The sequence below is a fragment of the Periplaneta americana genome, chromosome 17 (genome assembly GCF_040183065.1).
Source record: "Periplaneta americana isolate PAMFEO1 chromosome 17, P.americana_PAMFEO1_priV1, whole genome shotgun sequence".
In the NCBI taxonomy this organism is placed as follows: domain Eukaryota; kingdom Metazoa; phylum Arthropoda; class Insecta; order Blattodea; family Blattidae; genus Periplaneta; species Periplaneta americana.
In genome coordinates this window covers 25241970-25269225 of record NC_091133.1, presented here as the reverse complement: position 1 = coordinate 25269225, position 27256 = coordinate 25241970, and the positions used below count along the sequence as shown (strand labels likewise).

Here is a 27256-nt window from a genome sequence, read left to right as displayed (position 1 = left end):
GTTATCTGAATGTAGCATGACTTCTATTCAACCCCTTCGCGCGCGCGCTCACACACACACACACATGTGAGAATATGAACGTGTGTGTACAGTGAGTCCCGTTAATGATTTGTGAGCAAAGATTTGCCTTGTTTCCATTTTGAACAACCCTCATAAATCGGTGTAATACTCAGGAGCAGATTTCTCGCATCGATTTATGATGTAAATATATTACATATAACTTCAAAATTTATATTTATCCGCCGAGAATACGGACCGAGACAAATGTTATATTTCAACCAACAGCGTTCTAGAATACAAACCTATAACTTAGGCAACGGATTTTCAGAAGAGGCTTGGATTCAATAGGGGAGATCCTTTAAACTTTGTTATTATCAACGAGGATGTAGAAGTTTCTTATACTTGACTGGTTTGCTAGTCAGCGTCCTTTCGACATGTTTCGTGCTCTATAATTGGTCCTTACTTAATCGATATTGAAAAAAAATTATTTAGTTCAAATACGTCACTGTTATTAGATTGTCGTCATTTTCGAACTCTATTGGGGCTTTTATCTTTTCTTTACTGTTTGCTATTCACCAAAACTCAAAATGAAGAGTTCATGGTAATGTGATGAATATAGAGAAATGTGGTGCCATTAATTTTCTTGTCGATAGGTAAATGCTTTCTTCTTAAGATTTTATGTATATAAAGTAATGATGTATTGTGTTTTACAGAGTGTTCCAAATCTCAATGCCCAAACTTTGATAGATTGCAGACGGAGTCAAGGCAGTAAATTTCATCCACGAATACGTGTTTAAATTGTGCGACATGTTCCACCACTCACGCGATCCGCGAGGGTGGCAGCTCTTCCAGGTTTACTGCGGTACCATCAAGTGGGGCTACTTTGATAGATTTAACTTACATTTTTTTATGATTACAGTTTAATTTTTGAGTATATTAACATATAAAAGATATGTAGATATCAGATTGTCTTTACCTTTCTATCCTATTTCTAAGAAAATAATTGTGTTGATTTGCACCGTGAAATAACAATAAAGACCTTATTATCAAAGTTAAACTGTGATGGGGGCTACTTTGATATACCATTATTTAAAGCCAATTTTCGTAGTAACCCGAAGATGACATAATAAAGTCAAACTAAAGTTGTGAGATTTGCTATTATCAGGGCAAATTAAGTCACTGAAACTATATTTAAAGAATATTTCAAATACCGCATTAGTATTTCATTTGCAAGAAAAGTACAAAGGTTCATTGTAGATTATAATGAATATAGAAAATTATAGAAATTATTGAAATCAAATATGTTCAATCACAACGTTGCCAGTCTCATAAACATTTAGTCTAGACTATAAACTAAATCAACTTGTAATAAAAATAAAGGAAACAAAACTAGCATTTACGTGAATTCAAGAACATTAGGGAAGACATAAATCATAGCATTGTCAGTTAGTTCTGCGACTGAAGAAGGTAATATCTTGATAATGTGTTGCATTGAAATAGTGGAAATGTTCTGTCAATTGGCTTAAATCAGCTCTTTTGAGACCATGAACCACTATACCATTTGATGTTATGTCCACAATTTCACTGACATATGTGAAGACTTTCTTACCTTTACTAGCAAGAAATTTAGCAAGGATGAAATTTTCTGTTTTTGGGGTTTCTGATTCTATTTGACAATGTTCAGCATCTTTTGGAATTTCGGAGCCTGAAACTTTGATCTGCTCATTTACACAAATCATCTGAGGCTCTTCGTCATCATAACTGCTGTCTTTGTTTTTTTGAATTAGACGCAGTAACTACACTCTTCTCTGCTTCAACATTGAGTGGTCGCTTTTTTCGCTGTACTAGAATTCCCAAATCGATGTTCTTGAAGAAATGCCATGAAGCAACTCTCAACCTGTTGTTCAACAAATTCTACTGGCTCCGGAATTTTTTGAGGACTTCTTCCTTATTACAAGGACAAATGCCCTTAGAAAAGAAACTGGCTATCAAAATGCGTTTTATTTCTGACTGTTCCTTATCTCCGAGCAATTATTGTTTATTAGTATTTGTCTGTAATTGGTCTTATCCATGTGGATCAATGCTTTCTTCAACAAGCTTGGAAAAATAGCCTTCGGACAGTTGAAAATCGAAGATTTTTCTGTTTCAAATCCATCAAATATGTCGTCAGGCTTCTTTGAAGAATCTGAAAAGCTGTTGTAAGGGCGAGAACCTGGTTCCTTCTTATAATCTCGCACCATAGTAACTCAGGACGGACAGCGATAACGTCTAAAACTATAGAAATGTAGTTTTAAATGTTTGACTAGATTATCAATTATTTAGACCCATCCTCAGTATCAAAGTTACCCCGTGACTCTTCAACGTAACTGGTGTGCATACTACAACATTCAAGAGAACGAGAAGTAACACTTTAAATGCCAAAGAACAATTTTATTTGAAGATTATAATTATGCTCAGCTGTGTATCTTCAAAGTTTTACAGGTATCAGAAATCTTCATTAACTTTATAAACCACAAAATATTTAATTTCTTCTCTACAATATGTAGTGTTTACATAGCACCGTCGCTATCTTATGACTAGTTTAACAAGGCTGCCAACACGAGATCTAAAAGTGTCCGCATTGTGATTTCTTTCGTGCGAATTCGATTTTAGTAATCGATCATAGTGGTTATCAAAGTAACCCCTAACGACGGTGCAGTACTCCATGCAACAACAGCTCAACACAGTTGAATATGCCATAAGGGCGGCATCTATGGCAGGTCACGTTATCCCATGTGCACGTTAACAACGAGTGATACATGTGGAAGTGTCGAACAGACGTGCATTTGGTTTACGGTCCAAGCAATTGGAATTAACGAGTTGCACAGCGTCTTTGCGCAGAGCGATATCATGGTCAGCATGTGGCGAATCTCGCACATATGTTGCATTTTATCGCCGCCAGTGTGAAACCAGTTCATTCCAGGTCAGCGCATAATGTCCAAACCCACGCTTAAGGAGAATATTTTGGAAAAAGCGGAGAGACACAAGCTGCATAGCAATTGAATGTTGAGCAGAAACAATTGGACGCAACTGCATCCATTTTATCGACATAAGGAGCAAGACCGGACGATTGTCCTAGTCAGGTTCACTTTACTCAGTGGTACCTGCAGAGATGCGCTATCCAACCTGAATTCCTCACACTTGTTTTGTTCATAAATAAAGCATGAGAGGAAATGAATGTTAAAATCAAGATACGTTCGAGTCCATCAACAAAGATTAGCTGTCAACATGTGTCAGTTGTTAGGAATAATTTGATTTTACTTTGCGTGCTTCCGCCACGTCTCAACGTTCAAATTTACCTGCGGTTCTACAAGACACATTGCTTGAGTTAATCGAGGATATTCCACTTGACAGTCAGTGTCACATTTGGCATCAGTACGACTGCGCACTTGCTCACTTCTCTATTCAAGTCCGATAGCATTTGATCTGCACACTCAGTCAACAATGGATTGGCCGCTTTGGATTCCCCACACATTAGCTCATTTGATTTTTTGTGTGGAAGCATTTGAAGAGTCTGATGTACGAGACGCCAACTGAATCGCAGGAGTAGCTCATCGTCCGGGCACATCAACCACCGACGTTGTACGCAGAATGCTTGGTATCTTCGAACGCTTATGCTTTAGGCTGTCAGTGACGCGTCATTAGAAAGCGTACAATAAACAGGAAACCGCACTTTTGAACAGTTTTTAAATTAAGATTATGATTAAATTGTCACATTAAAGTGCAGATTTCTTCAAACTTTGTATGTACTTCAAGCAATTTTGCTCCCTTTACTCTGTACAGAGAGAATCTTCGGACATACGTTCATGGTTAAAAATCTACTTCTCTTGATTCCTTCTGTTAACCCTACTAAGTTTGTTAATGAATTTTGGAATATTCTGTCTAAAAAGAGCGACCAAGCGTTCAGCAGTATCGGCGAAATGCTGAACTAAACGTTTTACGAATTTACTAAAGATGTTATTGATTGGTCCAACAGAATAATATCTGTTTACGTCATTCTTGACGATCGCAGAGCGCATGTAACATCAGACCTGCCAACCTACTAGAGATTAAATGCGGGGATCGGAATTTAGTAGATCTTCTATAAACCATAATAATAATAATAATAATAATAATAATAATAATAATAATAACAAATGGACGAAAACATAACGTTAAGCATGAAAGTGACGCAATCACCTCTAAATCCCGAAGATTATCGTGTCAATGCGGGAGAGTGGAAGTCGTGAATTAATTGTGGGTGACTCGCGTGTTATCCACGAAAATTGACATCTGTAATTTAACCTTAAACTTATGATATAAAACCTAGAGTTGAGATCTGCTTTCAATACGGCTCGTCCCTTGGCCGTATAGTATACATAATGTAATGGAAGTAAGTGAAAATAAGTCTTATTTGCTTTAGTAACAGGGCCCAATGAATAGCTCAAACAATTGCTTTTGTACTTTAGCATATATGGAATTTTAACCGTTTAAAAATCATTATTTTATCTTAAATACAGAATGTTAAAAAAGTATCGAATATTTTAGGAGATGATAGCATGCATCAAAACAAGAAAATAATGTCTAATAAACATGGGTCCTACAACACATACTTTCTGAGATCTGAACACTTGTTCATAGGAGATGCTCAATGTGACGTCCATTTATGGAAATGCATTTCTCTGCCCTACAGTACAGCAGACCACAAGATAATCATACAGTAGTTAACACCCTGGGCATGGAATAATGATATGTCGTAAGGAATACTGAAAATAAAAGTCTGGTTGCGGATATGAGCGGGGTTCAGCAGAGATGATGATGTGAATTTTGTAATCAGCATGTGTGGACTGATGAAAATCCCCATGCAGTTGAAGAAACAAGGCATCAGCACTGATTCTAAATCAACGTATGGACAGACGTTCTCGGTGGTAGATTAATATGGCCATACATGCTACCACAGAGACTTTCTTATTAACGTATTGCCTGCCTTGCTGGATAATGTGCCATGTCAGCAGAGATTAAAGATGTGGTTCATGCACGATGGCGCATCAGCACATTTTCTCCGCAATGTGCGTGAACACCTGACACTGACATTTCAGGATCGCTGGATTGGTCGGGGAAGCCCTACACCTTGGCCTGCTCGTTCCCCAAACCTAAATCCCCTAGACATTTGGTTATGGGGACACATGAAGTAACCAGGTTAATTTCAAAGAGTGCCTGATTCCTTACGCCGAAGGGCAGAGGAATGCATTGCCATGAATGGACGTCACATTGAGCACTTCCTATGAACAAGTGTTCAGATCTCAGAAAGTATGTGTTTGTATGACCCATGTTAATTAGACATTATTTTATTATTTTGATGCATACTAGCACCTCCTAAAATATTGTATCCTTTTTTAACACCCTGTATTATTCATTTTTTTTTGTGAAGCATTCTAGCGCGTATGTACGGCTAATGACCCGTCACTGGTTACGACACTAACCAAACAGCTCCAAAATTAGTTTGTATGAACGAATAGCTGATCTTCAAGAAGATGGCAGAGTAGGAATTAGTCACAGAGGGGTTATCGCTGAATGTGATGATACATGCTCTTCTTACGGTACAGAAAAATACATTATTGAGAAATGAGTAATGATTTCGTAAAGCAAAAGGCAGAAGGCAGAACACCTTTCTGCGAGTAACCTAATCTAGTAAGAGTTTATATTGTTTTTATTTGTTCTGAAATAAACTCTTAGCTTGCTCTGTTGTCAATTATTGTACAAACCATTACAATTAGGAAAAAGATTTAGAGGGATTTTCAATTCAAATTAATTCTATCTATGACCTGTTGAAATATTTCTACATTTTTTCCTTACATTCCATATAACATAGAGTATGTATATAATATTTACATGTATTTATGGATATGTAGCATTCTGGGTAATCAGATTGGCGACTGTTCAAATAGGCTACTCTTATTTTTTATTTATATTCACGTCATTTCCGATTGGGATGGCTTTGGATGCTTCCTTTAGCTCCTGGAACGAGCGACTGTTGACAGTACCAATTTTTGTAATCCGAGAGGGGAGGGACCTGCTGAGTGATGGAGGCGAAGAGGATTATTAGTTTTAAAAATGTTCACGTAATCCGGGAGTGCGATTTGAACTATCCACAGACTCTAATTAGTGCTCTCCACCGCGATGGATTGTGGTTTAATAATGTCTCTTGTGCAGTTTGCAGAGCCCGCTTCATTATGCCGAATGCACAAATAGCCATTTGAATGTTGTATCACTTGAGAGAATGATTTCATTACATGTAGCAATATTACTCGATATTTCAAGCTTCGTGGTGGACAGAACTGGACAAAACTCGCGAGTTCACCATGACAAAGAGAAAACTTAAACAGGCACTTGTACATATTCTTTTTTCTAGACGCTCCTTCAGACAAAATATTCAGACTGTAGATCATATTATGTCAGTGTAAATTACTTGAGTGCCTATGAAATTTGAAAATATATTTCATTATTTTAAATTAAATATCAGTTTCTGTAAGAATCTAGATTTAGCATATTATGGATTTATTAATTTGTCCTACAGAATAATATCTGTAATATTGACAATTAATATTAGAGGAGAAAAATACACTCCGGCACCGGGGATCGAACCCGGGTCTTGGTTCTACGTTCCAAGCGCTCTGACCACTGAGCCACGCCGAATTCAATCCACAGCTCCGGATCGAATGGCGGTTGACATTGGACATAACGTCAACATATATGCCTGACTTGGAGTAAGAAGAGGAATTCGGTCCGGAGCTGTGGATTGAATTCGGCGTGGCTCAGTGGTCAGAGCGCTTGGTACATATAACCAAGAACCCGGGTTCGATCCCCGGCGCCAGATCGAATTTTTCTCCTCTAATATTAATTGTCAATATTACAGATATTATTCCGTAGGACAAATTAATAAATCCATAATATTCTCACAGCTAGCAGTGTATATAACTGCGGAATCCCGGCCAAACAAGTCACTCAGCTGAGTGCGCCCCTAGTATAATGGCGGTTGACATTGGAAATAAACGTCAACATGTACAATATGCCTAACTTGGAGTAAGGCCACAAAGGGAAACATTGAAGGAGAGGAATTCGATCCGGTGCTGTGGATTGAATTCGGCGTGGCTCAGTGGTCAGAGCGCTTGGTACGGCGCCGGAGCGAATTTTTCTTCTCTAATATTAATAGATTTAGCATATCTGGCTACAAATCTAGCCTACTGTCTTTTGGCTTTACTCTCTCAACCCAAACGGAGACTTTTCTTCCTTCCTTAGGGAATTAGCGACCGTCCTTTGTATTTTTTTTAATCTTCAGTATTAAACCTTTTTTTACATTTTTAAACTACGTTATTGTACGATGCTTTATCAACATCTTAGGTTATTTAGCGTCTGAATGAGATAAAGGTGATAATGCCTGTGAAATGAGTCCGAGGTATAGTCCCCATATTGGGTTGACGGAAAACCGCGGAAAAAAATCTCAACCAGGTGACTTGTCCCGACCGGGAATCGAACCCGAGCCACTTGATTTCGCGGCCAGACGCGCTGACTATTAAACCTCGGCATGCTAATAATAGGTAGGAAATTCGTACCAAAACAGTTGATTTCAGTTGAGTACAGCGAGGAGTATAGATGTCGTCGCCCTGAGTGGCGCAGTTGGTATAGCGCTGGCGTTCTGTGCCCGAGGTTGCGGGTTCGATCCCGGCCCAGGTCGATGGCATTTAAGTGTGCTTAAATGCGACAGGCTCATGTCACTAGAGTTAGTGGCATGTAAAAGAACTTCTGCGAGACAAAATTCCTGCACACCGGCGACTCTGATATAACCTCGGCAGTTGCGAGCGTCGTTAAATAAAACATAAATTTAAAAATTTAAACTTTAGTATAAATGTCCCCGCGCCTCGCCCTGCTGCCTCTCGCTACAGACTATACACAGTATGTTCATTTAAACAACGCATACTGGCATTCTGTGGAACTGTGTACAGTCGTGAATAGTTTGAAGAGTAGGCCTATCGTTAATTTATATTAATAGTTTAGGTTTTGAACAAATTCTGTTATTATTGTCTTATTTACGTAATATTAATAAGCCTATTATGCATGATTCCAAAAAAGTAAACTCATCTGTTATTAAATAAATTATGCAAACAGGAGTGTGTAACACGTTTATTTTTTCCCGGATTATTAGTGGAGAGATTGGAGAAAGCTGGGGTTGCAGTGAAAGATCTGCCCTTGGGAATAACACTGAATGAATATATCTAAATACTGTAACTAAGCATTGCTTAAAATACAAACGCTTCATATTGTTTATAACTAGACATAAATTATTAGTTTATTATTTGTATTTTCAATAAATGGAATAATATACATGAGAAAATACATAAATAACTTATTTAACTTAGTCCGCTAAGAAGACACCTATAAACCCAATGGCATTCTCTGAACTCCGAATGGTCAATAGATACGGTCTTGCACTTACCGCTCTGCGCGCCAACTAAATGAGGATTATCTATTCAAGACCGGATGTTACCACTTCCTCTTATTGTTAGTATTTTATTCAAGCTTTATCTTCAATTAATATGACAGATATTTTGTTGTATTTGTCTATGATTATTTGCTGTAGAGTTCCAATAATGTTCATAGTTTGTGAGAAGGTTTCTGAATTAGGCCATTAACATTTATCTCGTAAGGATATTAATCAGAAATCAGACAAATGTAAAAGCCTGTAATCATGTCTGCAATATTGCAGCGACACCACATATACTGGAAAGAAACTTTGAGAAAATATAATTACAGAAGAATCTAGGTTACATAGGGAATTACAAAAAGCAGTTAACCGCTATCATCTATATGCTATCGGCGTACATCAGGAATCAGCAACTCTTGATCTGAGGATTTGCTCGGGCGTGGATTCAAATCCCACTTGGACTGATTTTCTGGTTCGATCTTTTCCATGGTGTATCACAACTCCAAGTAATAATAATAATAATAATAATAATAATAATAACAACAACATAAAATTAGCATTTCTGATTGAATGAGCAGCAGTTGAATATGTGAAGAACAAAGTATCGAATTGCACGCGAAGCAATACAGCATAATATTATATTAGGACACAGATTAGAGAAGTTACCTTAATAGAAATATTATTTAAATATTTGAATACAATCACATAGAAAATATCAGTACAACGTAACTTTCATCAAAATGTAAGTACAGCTCGGCGACGCGAAAGAGGGAAAGTAATAGGAGTAGTGAGGAGAGCTCTGGAGTAAAGATAAGGGCGAGTGGTCAGTAAAGGAATGCAGTACAGCTTAAGTACCAGAAACATACTGTTCTACAGCACGCATGACATCCGATCGCTCCGAAGGCAAACGAGTGACTAACCCAAACACCCCTTGGTGTAACTAAATGGACTCGCCTGACCCAGACGCACATTGCCGGCGACTTATGTTGAACTGTAAAGGAGAATTCAACCTCTTTAAATTAGTTTTAGTTGCAGTCAATATAGTAAACTAATGTACTGCTAGAATTAGACACGTACGCACTTATTTTTTATTCTTAAAACCTATTAATGTAGTTTAATTGAGTTTGTTACATATGTAACTAAAATATATTTATTTATGGAACTACTTGTTACTTCAAATGGCTTTTAAAGAACCCGGAGGTTCATTGCCGTCCTCAAATAAGCCGTCGGTGGTGCCTATTATGAGAAAGATTAATTAAGTTCCTAGCACCATATCCTGCAGAAAAGTATATTCTATTATCCATGTGCTAAAAAGGATAAATGTTCATTTTCTCTCTTGCTTAAAAAAGTCTCTTGTGCAGATGCTTGTATTTCCCTATTTTGACTATGCTGACATTTTACTGACTGACCTTTCCAGCGACAACAAAACGAAACTTCAACGTTCTCATAATTTGTGCGTACGTTTTGTAAGCAATGTTCGTAAATATGATCATATTACTCCATCCCTGGAAACAATAGGTTGGCTTAAACTAGATAAAATAAATTTACATTCATTTCTCCTTCTCTTCGAAATCTTGAATTCTTCTATACCATCGTACCTGTCGTCTCGCTTCACTTACCTTTCTTCCCACCACAATCTGAACATACGCTCTCGCCGTGAAACAATACTAACAATACCATCCCATCGCACTTCCTCATACTCATCCTCTTTCACAATAGCCCTGCCAAGACTCTGGAATTCGTTACCTGCTAACATCAAAAACTGTCGAAATAAAATTTAATTCAAACACAAACTTACTAGGCACTTAGTCAGTAATTGAGACTCGTTCAGACATGGTTTCTTGTAAATAATTCTCTTAATAAAGCCTGTCACAAAATATTTCAATATCCGGTAATTTCATCACTATCCAATTTTGTTATTCTAGGTTTAATGTGTATTTCAGTAAATACAAAAATATTCTTTGTTCTTAACTTCTATGATAAAATGTCTAGCTTTCATTAATCAGGTAATCTTGTCGTACTTTAATTTTTATTGTAATTTTAATTGTAAATTTAATATTAATTGTAATTTTGTTGTTCATATTATAATTGTAATCCCCTGGTAGAGGGGCAGAGAAGGCCTGACGTCCTTATCTCTACCAGGTTAAATAAATAAATACTAGTACTACTAATATCCCACCGCCCTCAAATCCATTTTAATATTAGCCTCCCATCTACGTCTCGGCTTTCCGAAAGGACGTGTTAGAGTGAATAATTTCGGATGTGGAATCTGTAACATAGTTCCTGCACGTTATGCATTACATCCGTTTTCAGAATCATCTCTGCCAATTATGATGCATTTTTACCATCATTGACACAGTTACTGGACTAATCCTGGAAGTGAAAGCTATTGTCCAGAATCGGTCGATATCTAGCATTGCAGCGGTGATAACTTCCTGTAGGCTACTGGTGGAACCTGCACCTGCGGTTCATGACTATTTCATTATAAACTTTTTTTGAATATTTTTTTCTCTTTTATTTATCGATTTACCTACTTTTTTAATTTTCACGTTTGCAAGCTGTTCGAAAGCTGACGTGATGAACAGGCTGATTATCGTTAACATTGTTACGAAAGTAGATTAATCGTTTGTCTGTGAACTGTAGGCCTATAAAGATGTCACTGCTTGAACGCAGTGATAGTGAGTTATTTGTTTCTCTTTATTTTGCTGTCATTTCCTTTTATGTAACTAAATTGATATTGGCAGAGAACTGGTGAAGTGCTTTTTGGTGCAAGAATAGCAAATATGAGCTGTAAGGTCCTAGACACAAAAAATTACCGAGCTCCTGTGGTGTGAATTTGTCTTAAGTCCACCTTCGTGCAGCGCCTGGTTCATACGACTAGGGAGAGAATATATCTTTGTTATAATCTAACACTTGATCTGTAAACAGATAGAAAAGCAAACAATAGGTACTATAAAATTAAAAATAAGTAACTTTTGACAAAATAATGATATATTCTCTGTTGTAAGGAAATATTTCTAAAATACGGATGCTTAGTGCTTTTCTAGGTACATCAAAGATGCTGTATTTTTTCTAGATCATACGTATACTTAAAATTTGTACGAGGAGATAGATTTTGAAAACATGCCCCAATTTTTTTAGAAAAAAGGACATAACTCAGAAAATATCTGCGTGACATGCATGAAAATTTGTAGTATATATATATATATATGTATATATTTGAAATATGTATACCAAAAATGTAACAACTAGCTCAAAACTACAGAAGTTAGAAATTTCATCCAGCTCCTTCTTTAAGCACAAAATAAAATCGTTTGTTAATGTATTATGTAGCCACCGGTGTAACTTAGGCATAGTGCTTATGACTATTCATATGGGGCTGTTCTTGGACGTGGGTTCGATTCCCGCTTAGGTCGGTTACCTGGTTGGTTTTTTATAACGTACTTTCCACTGTAAGGCGAGTGTCATCCAATGCTTGGCGAATTCTCTCTCATTGCCAAAATACTCTTACGATATTACCAATTCCATCGACACTAGATGATATTGCATTTGATACATCGTCGTTGGATAAGAGTTGAATTATGTTTGATTGAATGTTTTTGTACAAATTATTTTAATGAGAATGTGGGGCAATTAGTGAACTCTCATGCTGATTTTATGCACCGTTAAATCTACTATAAAAATTACTATACAAAGATATGATATTTTAGACTTTTCAACTGGGCGCTGTTCTTTGGAATAGCCACACATAACAGACTCAGTATAGTAGGTGACTCTTCATGTCTTACTTATTTTCCTGAAAATGGAATCTGTCAGGAGTTCAAGTTGTTAAATTCCAGCACAAGCACGGTGGAATACCCAGTAGTTTGTTTCTAAAGAGCATGCCGTGGCTCAATGATGTCCATTGTTAAAGGTGAAATGTATGGAAATTAATTTAATTATTTAGTTTGTAAAAAAAAACCTAATGCCTTTCTAATGTTGTGGAATTTTGTCAGATATCATAAAAAAAATAAATAATCTATCCGAATTATAGGAAAAGTGGTACGTAAATTAATTTTCCCTTTCCTGTGGAAGTTATAACAAAACTTTCAGAAGGAGGGGAATTTCCCTGGATTTACTATTATTGCTTCTACGCACAATAAATTAGTATTAAAGTGTTTCTTGCGATTTCACACTAACTAGACTTTCTCATATTTCTTAATTCGTGATAAATTTCGCGAATATAACTGAACAAAGTTTTTTTTTTATATTGAGAATCATTTTACTAGCATCTCAGATGCTTAAAAAAGAACGGCTTCTTCAGTTAGCAGCAAGCAATAAATTGATTTAATAGAGGGTAATCCTGTCTGTATCGATAGCCCATTATAGGATTGATGATTACATCAGAAATAAAATAACCCTTTTCCTGCCAACTGACAGCATTCTTTTGTGGTTTGTATTAGGGCGATTCGATTGTACCTTACGGACGTTACTAAGAGCGGTGTATAATTTATAAAGTGCTATAAAGATGTTAAACAATGGAGTTCCGACACGCAAGTCTCGAGTTCAGAACACAAATTCTGTATATTTCTTGAAATAATTTAATTTATGAGTTTTACATTTTGTGCATCACATATTTGTAGCCTCATTGAACTTTTTGTATGCCCAAGTATCAATTAATTGATGTTGAAATTAATCCTTCGATTTACTTTAAATCCGTAAACTGCAGGTCACTTAATATATTTACAGTTAATCAAAAATCTGTTATTTTATGTCTAAACATGTAGTCAGCGTTTATTGTTGTGAAACTCTCTACAAACAGAGACATTTTGTTGAAATGTGTAGAGATTATATACTCGTATATGAAGATTCCTCAAATTAAATACTGCCCATCAATTTTACTCAAATCTTGATGTGACAGGAAGATACTACGTTATCGTTATTGTTACCATCACCATCATTAGTATATATATATTCTTCTTCAGCAGCGAGGATTAGCTTCCAATATCTGCTTTGATTACATAAGATTTCTGATCACCAAAACTTAATCCATGTCTATCTGCTGCGCTTGTTTTTAGTTTATAAGATTTATTTTACCTAGTAACTTCACTCCGTAAGTTTAGGTAGATTTCCATTTTATGTTTTTGTTTCATTTGTAATTGTGAATGGACATGTTTGGCCGTTCTTTTATTTTTTAATTCTTTTTGTACAAACATTGTACGTATTGCTGTTTAAATTCAAAGTTTTAAAACCATTTTGCGATATTTATGTTAAATTCTCATTGTTTCTTTGTATATTTTTTACTAAAATATTTTTACATCTTTAAATCTAAATGCTGATCATTAAAAATTAAGTTCCAATATTGTGCATTGATTGTAAAATATGAAAGGTAATAATTCTAATTTCCCCTAGATTTTTCCTAATTAGAGCCGGTATATTTGGAAAAATGCCTTTTATTATCAGATTGACATATGTCAAAGTTAGGCCTATATAGTTTTAAATGAATTTCGAGATATTTAGGACTGGTAGAGTCAATTTTTATTTTGCCTATTTTCCCCATTTAAGCTTTTTTGTGCGTATTTGAAGAAAAGGGGCCTATTTATGATTTCTTAACTTTAAAAATAAGTTGAACGTTTGTTTATTTCATTTTTCATTTTTAGTCTTTTAACAACTCTTATGTGCGAATTGAATGTTGACTGTCCGACAGTTGTACCTATATATAGAACTTAATTTTATCGTTTATACAAATGGAATTACCAGTACACTTAAAATATACTCCCACCCACCCAAATGCCAATAGTGAAAAGAGTAAAAGGATTTTATCATTAAATATTGGCTTCAATGAAATAAAATAAATCTGTCAAATAATGAAAAGTGATACTAAAATATTGTGCTAGACAGAAATTCTTATACACTCGCGTGCTTGAAGCATGCTCCAGTTACGTCAATTGATGTAGATCTTTTTCTGCGAAGAAAACTTCTATCCGATGTGACAGTGTGTAACATTAGAAAATCTAAATCTGGATCCCGTGGTAATTTGTAACAAGGTGTGTTGCATGAATATCATACATATTAGTTTATACATTATGATTGTTCTAGATTTACAGCATATTTTTATGTCTTAATTGCATTTTGTCTGCCTTTTTTTAAAATTTAGAATACCTTTATCATGCTCCTAGTTGCTTTTTGTGCTTGCCTATTTTAAATATTATAAATACGTAAACATCCGAGCTCTAGTCACATTCAAAATGTTTTTTTGTAAAGAAATCTTCGGGGAGACATGCTGGGTGGATTACTGTAAATTTGAAATAGCGTCAAGTATGGAAATTTGGCCGAACTGTTAAGTGCATAGCTCAGGCATCGGCAAAAATGTAATCGTGATCATTAGCAATAGTGACATCGCAGGGGCAGCGCAGTAAACTGTCATTGCTTCATCCCCTCCCTTCTATCCAACTTCCATACAACTCCAGTACACAAGCATTTATCAGTGGCGGATTACCTGGTTAGATTTAGATTGCTTCTTCCTCAAAATCTACAACGTCTGTTCAGAAATGTGTATTTAAGGAGGAATGGGAAGAACAGTAATTGATGTGCACATGGTCACAATGTAAATGCCTCATGTGTTCTAAAATTCTAATAAACACTTATTAACGACATTATGACACAAGCCATAATGATTATCACCAATCTAAACGAAAATGTATACAGAAGAAAATAAAGATAAAAAACAATTTTCTTCTCGTGGGGCTGGACGGGACGAAGCAATTACAATATTTACAAAAAACTAAATTCAAATAACATTTCCGGTACTGAATTATGATGAAATAAGATATAAGTGAAAGTGAACTCCATGCAAGTTATGTTCTTTCTTTGGAAATCGCAAAATCATGAAGTTCTATAATGAAGGAGAGTTCATTAAAACATAAATGTAAAGCAACTTGTATCTGTACTAACAGAGGGGGATCGAAATATGACTTTACAAGAAGTCTACTAGGTGGACTAACGTGTTATTTAAGAGAGCTGGAAATAAGTGAAGACATAAAATGTTTCCATTGACTAACACACCAGGCTGGCTTAGATTTATTTAAAATGCTCTCCATATAATAATATCTATAGGCCTAGGCCTATCTTAGTTCGCCTACCCTGCTTGGCTCTACATTGAGTATATTTCCGAATAATAGTTTTCTGAATGAAAACTTGTAAAATGTAAACAAAGGTAGTGGCTAGTAGACGAAATTTTGCTCGTTGTATTAAGAGTGGCAAATTGTAACATATTTAACAAGGTGGTTGTGGCACAGTAAAAATTAAGGTGAAATGAAATACAATCTGTCCATCTATAAATCATTCATGTGTAGTCTGCGTCAGATGCTTGTGTTGAGAATCCGCCACTGAACAGGTGCTCTATACTCCTCGATTGATATTATTTCATATGTATTGCGGCTTGCGTCCAGTGTTGTAATCGTCAGTACAAATTTGCCGATGGCTGGTATAGTCGTCAGAGATGGATCTTCATAGACAAGTCGACAGTTCTTGAAGGTTTGAAGCGTAGATATTATGAGAGTCGTAGCGAGAGACAATGCTAACTTAATTTTTTAACAGAACGAAATTGATACAGAAGAATGAACACTGGCATGCAGTCAACTACCATACATATTAGATAACTGCATAGTGTGTGTTGACGGTTTGACTATATAAGACAGATATTTGGCTTTAGAATGTGTCTATTGACAGCGCCCACTATATTATTTATGCCATACATCATTAATGCGAAATATCTCGTCAGTGGAAGCCACTTGAAGTGACAGATGATGGTAGTGCAACAATATGCTTGGCAGATTATTCAGCATTTCTCCTATAGCTCGGACCTAATCTCGAATGGTTTTTACATTTTGAGCCCCTGAAGAAAATGCTAAAACAGAAAATGACTCAGACTGTTGAGGAGTTCAGAACCTTCGTGCTCACATGTTCATTATAATTGGAGCCAGATTTATTTGCAGACTGTAAAAGTTTTGTAGCATATTGGGAAAAATATCCTAACAGAATTGGTATCTATGGAGTGAAAATAATATTGTATTTAATGACGCTTTCAATTTCTGAGGTGGCTACCGCTGTACCTCAGTCGACAGGTGCGTTTGCTTGCTGATTCAGACCTGCGCTCAGGCGTGAGTTCGATTCTCGTTTGGGCTGATTACCTGGTTGTATTTTTTCCGAGGTTTTCCCAACCGTACTACGAATATCAGGTAATCTGAGGCGGATCCTCGGCCTCATCTCGCCAAATATCTTCTCGTTATCTCGCTATTCCCTCGACGCTTAATAATTTAGCGGTTGATACAGCGTCGTTAAGTAAACAACTACAAAAAAGAATTGCAGAGTTTGGCAAGGCAACAATCGGAAAGGAATTTTTATATTTTAATTTATTTGATGATAATTATTTCTTGAAATATTTTTGTCGTGAAACTGTTACGTACTTACTTACTTACAATGGCTTTTAAGGAACCCGCAGGTTCATTGCCCCCCTAACATAAGCCCGCCATCAGTCCCTATCCTGTGCAAGATTAATCCAGTCTCTATCATCATATCACACCTCCCTCAAATCCATTATAATATTATCCTCCCATCTACATCTCGGCCTTCACAAAGGTCTTTTTCCCATCCGGTCTCCCAACTAACACTCTATATGCTTTTCTGGATTCGCCCATATGTGCTACATGCCCTGCCCATCTCAAACGTCTGGGTTTAATGTTCCTAATTATGTCAGGCGAAGAATACAATGCGTGCAGTTCTGCGTTGTGTAACTTTCTCTATTCTCCTGTAACTTCATCCCTCTTAGCCCCAAATGGTCGTGCCAGAAAATCAGTCTCATTCCGAGGCTTATTGTATGGATTCGTAACAAGCTGTGTTTTACGGTCATGAGTTGTTAGCCCTTCGCCCAACTCTCAAATTGGAGGACCATCCCTTATCGGCTGTCCACGACTGCAGCTACCCTCCATATCTGAAGGCCGTCTCCTCTATCCGCAACCTGTGGACGCACCATGGAGTGAAACTGTAGTTTTCAAAAATTTTAGGTGCAGATTTTTCGTATATTAGACCTATATATTGTAAAAAATTGTGGAAAAATAACGGAGTTCTTGAGAAACAGTGTAATAAAATACGAAAATAATTCAGTTCAGCAAGTAGCCTAATGTCGACAGAATTTGGAACTAAAAAAATGATAACTAAAAAGATCATGTAAATTTCTTTCATGTGTTGACCAAACTGTAGACATTCATGAAAATATATTTTATTATCTTTTTGGCTAAGCTCTAAATCGCTTAGTGCTCAGTTCGTTCAATACTTCTGTGGTATTCATATCTATCTTACAAATTCTGTACATTTAAATTATGAATTTTGCTAATTTTATTTCGTTTGTAATTTCAAACTGTACTGTAGGTTTGAATACAAAATAACTAAAGCTTTCCGGGTGTGTTTTAAATTTATGTTCCACACTTATTAAAATTATATGAATACATCATTTACATGGTGAAGCTGTCATAAAACGTTTTAAACCATTATTGTTAGCAACAGACTCCTCTTGATTGTAATAGCAATTGAAGATTGCTTCCTGAAGACTGCAGAATATTGTTTTGCTCTTGCATTATATTTCACTTAAAGTGTCCTCTTCACATGAAAACTATGCCTAACGTTAATGCCACTTAAAAGTATTATGAATGATTTGTTACACCCCTGGATATATATTTCTCGAGCCGTGGCATTATGTAAGAATCGATATATCGAATGTAGCTTTGGAGGCGGCGGACTGGTAGGAACGATTTGCTGACGCATGTAACCTCCCGTCGATTTTATACAAACAGCCAATAATGTACGGAACGTTGATAAGGCTTGCGAGTGTTATAGGATATTGAAGTGATTCCTTACTTACAACTTGTGGCGTGGATCTGTAAGGGACAGGGCCCGATATCGCACTCGTAGCAATTCCTGCGAGATGTATTAGTAATGTTGCTTCCGTTTTTACGAATCCCACTCCATCTGACCTCGTTCCAAAGCTTAGGCAATTCTACAATCCTGAAACATCGATATTTAGATTTCGCATCAGACATTTGTAAATATGTGTGTGAAATGTACGTTTTAAAACTCTCTTATACACGCTGTGAAAACCATCCTTGATATTTTCTTTGGCTTTCCATATCATTCAGTTGCATTACAATTGTGTCAGAGTATGTGAGTGGAACGCAGGTTTTTTCCAACAATTTATCCGTACTTAAAACGTATTGTATATGGAAGTTTGAAAACATAATTACAGGAAATAGATACAAGATATCGACAAGAACGAATAAGTGCTGGTAATGTATGAAATGTTAAAAGATTACAGCACTATAGTAAATATATTAAATTATAATATTACCAGTGGTGAAAATCAGTATAAAGGCACTTGAGTTTTGCAGTATGACACGTACGTATTTATTAATATATCCCATTTCTGATAACTATGATGTAGTTTACTTAGGGATATCACATTGCACTTATATTCCCACATCTCATGTGAAAACGTTGGATAGAAACAAACAGAATGCTGTTGTGGGGGTGGAAATTGGTATAAATGCACTTATGCTGCCACCTCAGATGGGCAGTAATGTAAGACTCGGTGTAAACAAATCACTGCAGTTGTATTGGAGAGACGTGACCGAAGCATCTTTCGCTGGTACTCGCTACAATGCCACGTGGAAAGCCTCTATCAGATGAAGAAAAACTAAGCATGAATGCTCACAAAGAGTTGAAGCTCTCCAATCGGCAAATCGTCAAGAAATTAGGACGTTCAATTGTGTTATTGTTAATTTTGTGAAATTGAGCACACAGTATGGACAAAATGAGAGGTATGGTCGGGCAAGGAAGCTCTCTGAGCGCACTAAACGACTTATCCTGCGCACAGCAAAGGTAAAAAACATGTTTGCTTCTCAAATGGTTACTGATTTGAAGTTACCAGTCACAGCCAGACGTGTGAGACAAATTCTGGCAGGAGGCAATAACCTAGTCTTTAAGAAATGACTTAGTAAACTACCTCTAAAGAATGACCATAAGAAGACCAGAATGTTTTTTTACTGAAGAACACATATCCTGGACCTAAGAGTGGGGTCAAGTGATATTTAGCGACGAGAAGAAATTTAATTTTGATGGACTAGATAGATTTCAGTATTACTGGCACGACCTCCGTACGAAGGACCAAGTTCGAATGACAAGAAATTTTGGTGGCGGAAGTGTGATGATCTGGGCAGCATTCTGTGCTCAAGGTACCTCAAACTTGGCATAGGTACACACCCAGGATGAATCTGACACCTATACAGAAATGCTAGAATCAGAGTTGGTTCGGATGTATGAAGAATCTGATTTTTCAGCAAGATAATGCTGTCATTCATGTATCTGTCAAATCGAAGAAGTGGTTTCTCGAGAAAGGAATCGCACTTCTGAACTGGCCATCAAAAAGTCCAGATTTAAACCTCCATAGAAAACCTATGTGAATCCTAGCAAGGGATGTGTATCACAACGGAAGACAGTTTGAGACTGTGCCTCAACTAAAGAATGCGATTCGGGCAGAGTGGGCTTCAATTTCTATGGACGAATTAAACAGACTTGTTAAATCAATGCCAAAGAAAATTTTTCAAGTTATTAAGAACCATGGTGGTTCAACCAAGTACTAGAACTCTGTTGTAATGTGTTTTGTTATTTTTTCTTTATTTTATTATCTACAATAGAAAGATGCCTTTATATTAATTTCCACCCCTAAGACAGTGGGTTTTCACTCTTCATGTATTATGTGTAAAGCAAAATGATAAATTTTGTTTGGTATGGTTTCTTTATAAGTTGTTAATAAATATCTATCAAGGATAAAGCAGAAGTGTACAACAAATTAAAAAAAATAAACGTAATTTCCAAAAAACTCATACTGCCTTTATATTAATTTCCACCACTGTATAAGTATATTAGTTTTAAGTAAGGCAATATAGACAGAGCAGCAACAATTACAGAGGCATATGTCTATTGAATGCAAGGAAATATATATGAAAGGCGAAGATTTTACGGAGACGGTATTGCTGCCAATACCGAAGAAAAATAATGCCAAGAAATGTAAGGAGTTCAGGAATTTCAGCCTGATGTCGCATTTGGCGAAGACTCTCCTGCGGATACTGAATCGACGTTTATGTTCTAAGAAGGAAGAACAGTTGGAAGAGCAATTTGGCTTCAGAAAAGGAAAAGATACAAGGGATTCAATTGGACTACTACGAACAATCGGCGAAAGATACCTAGACAAGAATAAATAATACAGTATTTTATGACTGAGTATCATTTCTTTAATTGGAAAATATTATGAAGCTAAAAATGTGCTGTGAACTTCTTAGTTGCTTCGTACAGACATCTTTTTATATTTTTAACTAGAAAATTACATTATTCTTACGCATTTATCACAACAATTATTACAAATCACACCACTTCCACCAACTTAATTATTTGCAGTTCAATTTTGCATTCTAATTTACAGTCCTGGAGAGTTTACAACACATTTTAAAAAATGTCGCCGTCCGCTTGAGTACACTTGGCCGCACGCTTGTGAACGGCACTCGTCGCGCTACGTAACTGCATACGGCTATCTTTGATTTCCGTTGCGTACACGCTGGCTGCTGACTACACGCTGACCAAGATTACGCGTTCTCAACAATGCGTTCCAATTACGAAAATAACTCTATAAATATTGAGAATAGGACCCATGTTATATGATATATTTGCTCATAATGTCCTCGGAAATAAGCTCCGTGAAGGACGGTAAATCCTCGTGAATCACCCTGTATGTAACGTGACAAGTGTGAAGATCCTCTCTGCTTAAACGTAAGGAAAATCGTATGTTTATTTTTAGATTCGATTACTACGTCATTAGTTCTTGCTAATGATATAGAAATATCCAATGTTTCTTTCTGACAACTCGAATATTTCCCTCATAAGAAATTACATCGCCATTAAATGTCTTTCGCCCTCGACTGTGCTTAAACCCGCGAATCTCGGTTCCAGTGGCTGATATGGTAACCATTAGACCACCTAGTTGCGCCAAAAGATATGGTAGTGTACTTTTATCTAGCATTGCTTTATATTTATGAATAGTATTCTTTATTGTGCATTTCATTTGATGGAATTCTTAAAGCGTTACGTTGATTATACCGACTTGAACATGCGCTGTTTTTCGATATATGATTCCTAGTTGCATCACGCGCGCTTTCGTCGCATGTTAGTGCTTGTTAATGCATTCTACTCATATTTTCTTATGCCACGTCGCAACATGCTATTGAGACAGAAAAAGTATGTGTGTGTCTGGAATAAGTTCTGTAAATAAGCCTGACAATTTCTGCTACATATGTGACTGTTAAATGACAAAGAGAATGGTTCTGTAAACAAACCCAACAATTTCTCCTACATGTGTGACTGTTAAGCGACAAAGAGAAAGATGGTGTAGCTCAGACATTCATCGTAGATTCATTTAAACTTGAAGATTTAGAGTCCATCGCTGTGGAGTAAAGGTTAGCATATCTGTTTGTGAAGTGAGAGGGCCCGGGTTTAAATCCTGGTTGGGACACGTCACCTAATTGAGTTTTTCCGGGGTTTCCCTCAACCCAGGCTGGACCCTGCGATCATTTCGCTAGCATCATCACTTTCATCTCACTCAGACGCATCGCAGCTTAAAAAGCGTCTTGAAATAAACCAATTAAAAATATTAAGACAAAATATTTGCTGCACATGTCGTATGTTAGTTTAATAAAAAATGGAGAAACTGTTATCCAGATAAAAACCCTTCCTTAATGTTTGACGTTTACCAAAAATCTAGGATTTCGAGTGACATTTTTACTTGTGAACATGCACAATTCAACTCAAAAGCCTATGTCACATGCAACAGAAATTCCGATTCTTGAACACCAGTTTAGTTGTAGAACATAGCCAAGTGGCTCATATTTCTACTCAACCGAGTTCACAGCTACATTTCTTACACTGTTATCTCGACTCCTTTTCTTAAGTTAAAAAAAATGCATAAACGAGAGAACGATGTAAAAGATTAATAACTCATAATCTAGAGATTTCTAAATTTCTCATAAAATAACTCCAGTATTATCTACCATGAGCGGAATTGGTGATAACGATATAACATTTTTTCTTTACATGTTCGAGAATTCGCCATTGAATTACCTGACATGCGACTTACATTTTCTGGAAATTCTCAGAAAAACTCTACCAGATAATCATCCCGACCAGTATTGAATCCAACACCTCATCGCAATCTTGGAGCATAAGATCAGCTCGCTACTCCTAGGCAAGCAGGATTGAATCCAACATCCCATCGCAACCTTGGAGTATAAGATCAGCTCTCTACTCCTAGGCAAGCAGGATTGAATGCAACACCTCATCGCAACCTTGGAGCATAAGATCAGCTCACTACTCCTAGGCAAGCAGGATTGAATCCAACACCCCATCGCAACTTTGGAGCATAAGATCAGCTTGCTACTCCTAGGCAAGCAGGATTGAATCCAATACCCCATCGCAACCTTGGAGCATAAGATCAGCTCACTACTCCTAGGCAAGCAGGATTGAATCCAACACCACATCGGAACCTTGGAGCATAAGATCAGCTCACTACTCCTAGGCAATCAGGATTAAATCCAACACTCCATCGCAACCTTGGAGCATAAGATCAGCTCGCTACTCCTAGGCAAGCAGAATTGAATCCAACACCTCATCGCAACATTGGAGCATAATATCAGCTCGCTACTCCTAGCCAAGCAAGATTAAATCCAACGCCCCATCTCATCTTGGAGCATAAGATCAGCTCGCTACTTCTAGGCAAACAGGATTGAATCCAACACGTCATCGCAATCTTGGAGGATAAGATCAGCTCGCTACTCCTAGGCAAGCAGGATTGAATCCAACACCTCATCGCAATCTTGGAGGATAAGATGAGCTTGCTCCTCCTAGGCAAGCAGGATTGAATCCAACACACCATCGCAACCTTGGAGCATAAGATCAGCTCGCTACTCCTAGGCAAGCAGGATTAAATCCAACACCCCATCGCAACCTTGGAGCATAAGATCAGCTCGCTACTCCTAGGCAAGCAGAATTGAATCCAACACCCCATCGCAACATTGGAGCATAAGATCAGCTCGCTACTCCTAGTCAAGCAATTAAATCCAACGCCCCATCGTAACCTTGGAGCATAAGATCAACTCGCCACTCCTAGGCAAGCAGAATTCAATCCAATACCCCATCGTAACCTTGGAGGATAAGATCAGCTCGCCACTCCTAGGCAAGCAGAATTGAATCCAACACCACATCGAAACCTGGAGCATAAGATCAACTCGCTATCCCTAGGCAACCTACAACAATCTGGAGTTACCGGGAAGTTTTCTTTAGGGTTTTCTTCCTCTAAGTTTCGGAACCAATGTCGATCTGCTGGGCAACAGTTCTCCTGTAAACTACACTGAAGCGTTTACTCAGCACTGCCAGCCGGGCCAATTAGGTTATTTTAATGAAATACACAAACAAAACAGTTGAGGTGATACGAATGTGAAGAGAATGTAGAACAACATATTACCAAAAATTGAATTGAACAGGCGAAAGAACGAGGAAGGTAATGAGATAAAAATATACGAAACAATGCATTCATATGCGATATAGAGTGTCAAGGAATATACGTAGTTGATTAACGGGACCGTTTGATTATTAAGAATCGAAAGATCTCGCTGCAAATAAAAATCTTCTTGAACATATGTTGTTGTTGTTTTAGTCAACTGTCCGAAGACAGGTCTGAACCTCACAAGTGATACCAACAAGGCACCACTTATGAGGCAACTAGATAGTAGCAGCAGTGGCAGTAGTAGTAAGTTTATACATGAAATGTTACATAAGCTAATATAATGCATTGCTTTTATTTTTCTATAATTTGCATTAAGGGATAGGCGTTCCATCAACGTTCTGTTTATCATTCTGTGATAGTTATGGTAAACAAATCAACTTGTGACTGGTTTTCTCGTAACACTACATTAACTGGGTTTTCCTGTTACTTGCTGCATTGGTAGTTCAGTCAGCAGAGCGGTTGCTTACGATCAACAGACCCAAGTTGAAGTCTCGGCGATAGCGGAGTTTATGTTGAACAATTTCGTCATTTCACCAACACTCTCCACAATTCTCCTTTCATTACCGTCTCCGTTTCAAAAATATTGCATATCCTGTGTTCGCGTGACGTCAAACACGCCATCCAACACAGTGGATGTTACTTGCTATTTTTCCAAAGTTTTGGAGATGGCAGTTGTGGTAGTGAATTGTAGATGATTCATAGTTATGTGTAAGAGGCACCAAAGCCCCCACAAAATCCTGTTTGCTTGAAGGGAATATGACAACTCATAAGTATATAGGTCCTTGGCTGTAAATCGATATCATTAATATGGTAAACAAATCGGAATGATTGAGATGAATGTGTAGTGTAGCGGATAGTGGGGTGGGTCGGATTTGCCTCGCAACGCAGTCGGCACGTAACTCATTCCATCACGAGTACACAGAAAGCTTCTTGGGGCATAGGAATGATCCAAGTCTCGTCCGAAAAGCACCCCTCTTTACATCTGTACACCGTTAGGCCTACTTATTTTGTCGTCTCATCGTCTTGAAATGGCCTTGTAGGTTTATCACATTTGTATTACAGATTTTATAATTCGTGAAGTGCTACACGATGCTGAGTCACAACGAAGGCCTTCTGATATATCAGAACAAACTGTTGTTCCTTGTCTCAGTTTTGACATAGGCACCTAGCGGGGAGGTACATGGCTTTATTTAGGAGGCGTTGTTAATGCTAAGTCAGGACAATAGCTCAACATCTGAAGGAATATTTTAAAGTTCGGCACGACCTTTTGTTCAGCCTGGTGGGTGGATCCCAGGTTGGCGTGTTTGCGACATCTGACGACTGTCGCCTGGGGAAAGTGGGACATGAATTAATAATTGGATGTTTGTCGAATACTTACTTCACTTCCATTTCTCGAGGGGCTTTTTGTCTGCCTTCAGGACCAAATCGATGCAACTCTTCACGATCTGGCACGCTGACATGTGTTCCTTCGAATGCAATGCTTACCCTTATACTGTGGTAATCACATCCCGTATATTGTCATCATTTCGTTGATGTTTATGCGCAAATCTTTAGCCTTGTTGAGTCCTATACCGGGTGTTATAATAAGTTCAGTAACATTTTTACAAAAAATAAGTATGCTGCCGACTAGATCTAAATGCGTGTTTCCCATCCTCCGTTCAACTTGAAAATTTTCCTTACGTCTACGTAGTTTACATATTAAGAATTGGAACTCACGTAAGAATTTTTAATTTAAAAGAATTTATATTACAGAACAGATTATTTAAACATATAAGAGTATAAAGAATATGAGACTTCATGTTACAAACTTGACTTTTACATATAAATCAATATAGAGTGAAAATATTTGAAAAGATATTGTGTTTGCGTGTGAGTCAAAATTGACTTTCACATAGAAATCAACAGAAACGATATTAAGATATTAGGAGGCTTCTATGTATCTACGTGTGTGTGTGTTTACGAAAAGATTAACTTAGTCCTGTATTCGTCCATTATGTCTGCAACACCTATACTTACAACCTGGGAATAAGATAAATAAAAATTCCTACAGGTGCAGTTAGAATGAAGTTAATATCTAATGGTTTCCGAATTAATATTAATAGAACTTGAGCTGCTATGTGTTCTCATTTTCTTACGACTTCTTTATTGATAAAATTTATACGTTCCAGAACATTTTTTATTGTTTACAATTAAGTTTACACACCGATTATTTTGTTCTGACAGCTCAGCGACGCGAAAGAGGGGCAGTAATAGGAGTAGTGGGGAGAGCTCCGGAGTAAAGATAAGAGCGAGCGATCAGTAAATAAATGCAGTACAGCTTAACTGTACTGGAAATACGGCTCTACCACACACGTAACATTCAATCGCTCTGAATGCAAGCGCCTGTCTTACCCAAACACCCCTTGGCGTACCTAAGTGAACTCGCCTAACCCAGGCGCACATTGCCGGCGACCGTCTGGACTAAATGAGCCGTTCAGAGCAAAAGTAGTGTAAGTCAAAATTGGGTAATGAGGTTTAAAGTACAAATTCTGTGAAATACGTACATTTTTAAATAACAATCAATTTTATTGCAAGATAATTTTATACAAATTTAATTCATTTTAATTTCTGTAGCTTAGTTTGACTTTCATGTTGTTTGCTTATTACCATAGAGATCATGATAATCATTCAAACCGTTATTGAATCATTTTGTACACATGATTTTTAAATATGTTAGATATAAAATTTTATATATATATTCTACAGCCATCATATTGTAAAATTTTGTATACGATATATTTTGTTCAAGTGTCTGAAGACGCCCAAATGCAAAAAAACATTAGCACATTAGTTTGTCCTTAACATTCAATGAATATTTACAGTTTTAAGTGTTGTTGATGTTTTTTAAACTATGGTAAGTCATTTAGACTGAGTACCAAAATAAACATTATATTAAATTACATTGTATATTGACTATAGGAAAATTACTATTACCATGCTTATCCACTGACTACTAATAGTTTAAATAAATTGATTTTTAATTGCTATTTTGCGCTGTATTTTACAAAATGTTTACAATCAATTTTATTACAAGATAATTTTATACAAATTTAATTTACTTTATTTTCTGTAGCTTA

The 27256-nt window shown here is 36.8% G+C and overlaps 1 non-coding gene across 1 annotated transcript; it reads left to right on the top strand.

Annotated features, from left to right (window-relative positions):
• Window positions 1-6823: 6823 nt before the first annotated feature.
• Window positions 6824-6895, top strand: TRNAM-CAU (transfer RNA methionine (anticodon CAU)). The gene has a single exon. It is a non-coding gene; the product is annotated as a tRNA-Met (tRNA).
• Window positions 6896-27256: the final 20361 nt, after the last annotated feature.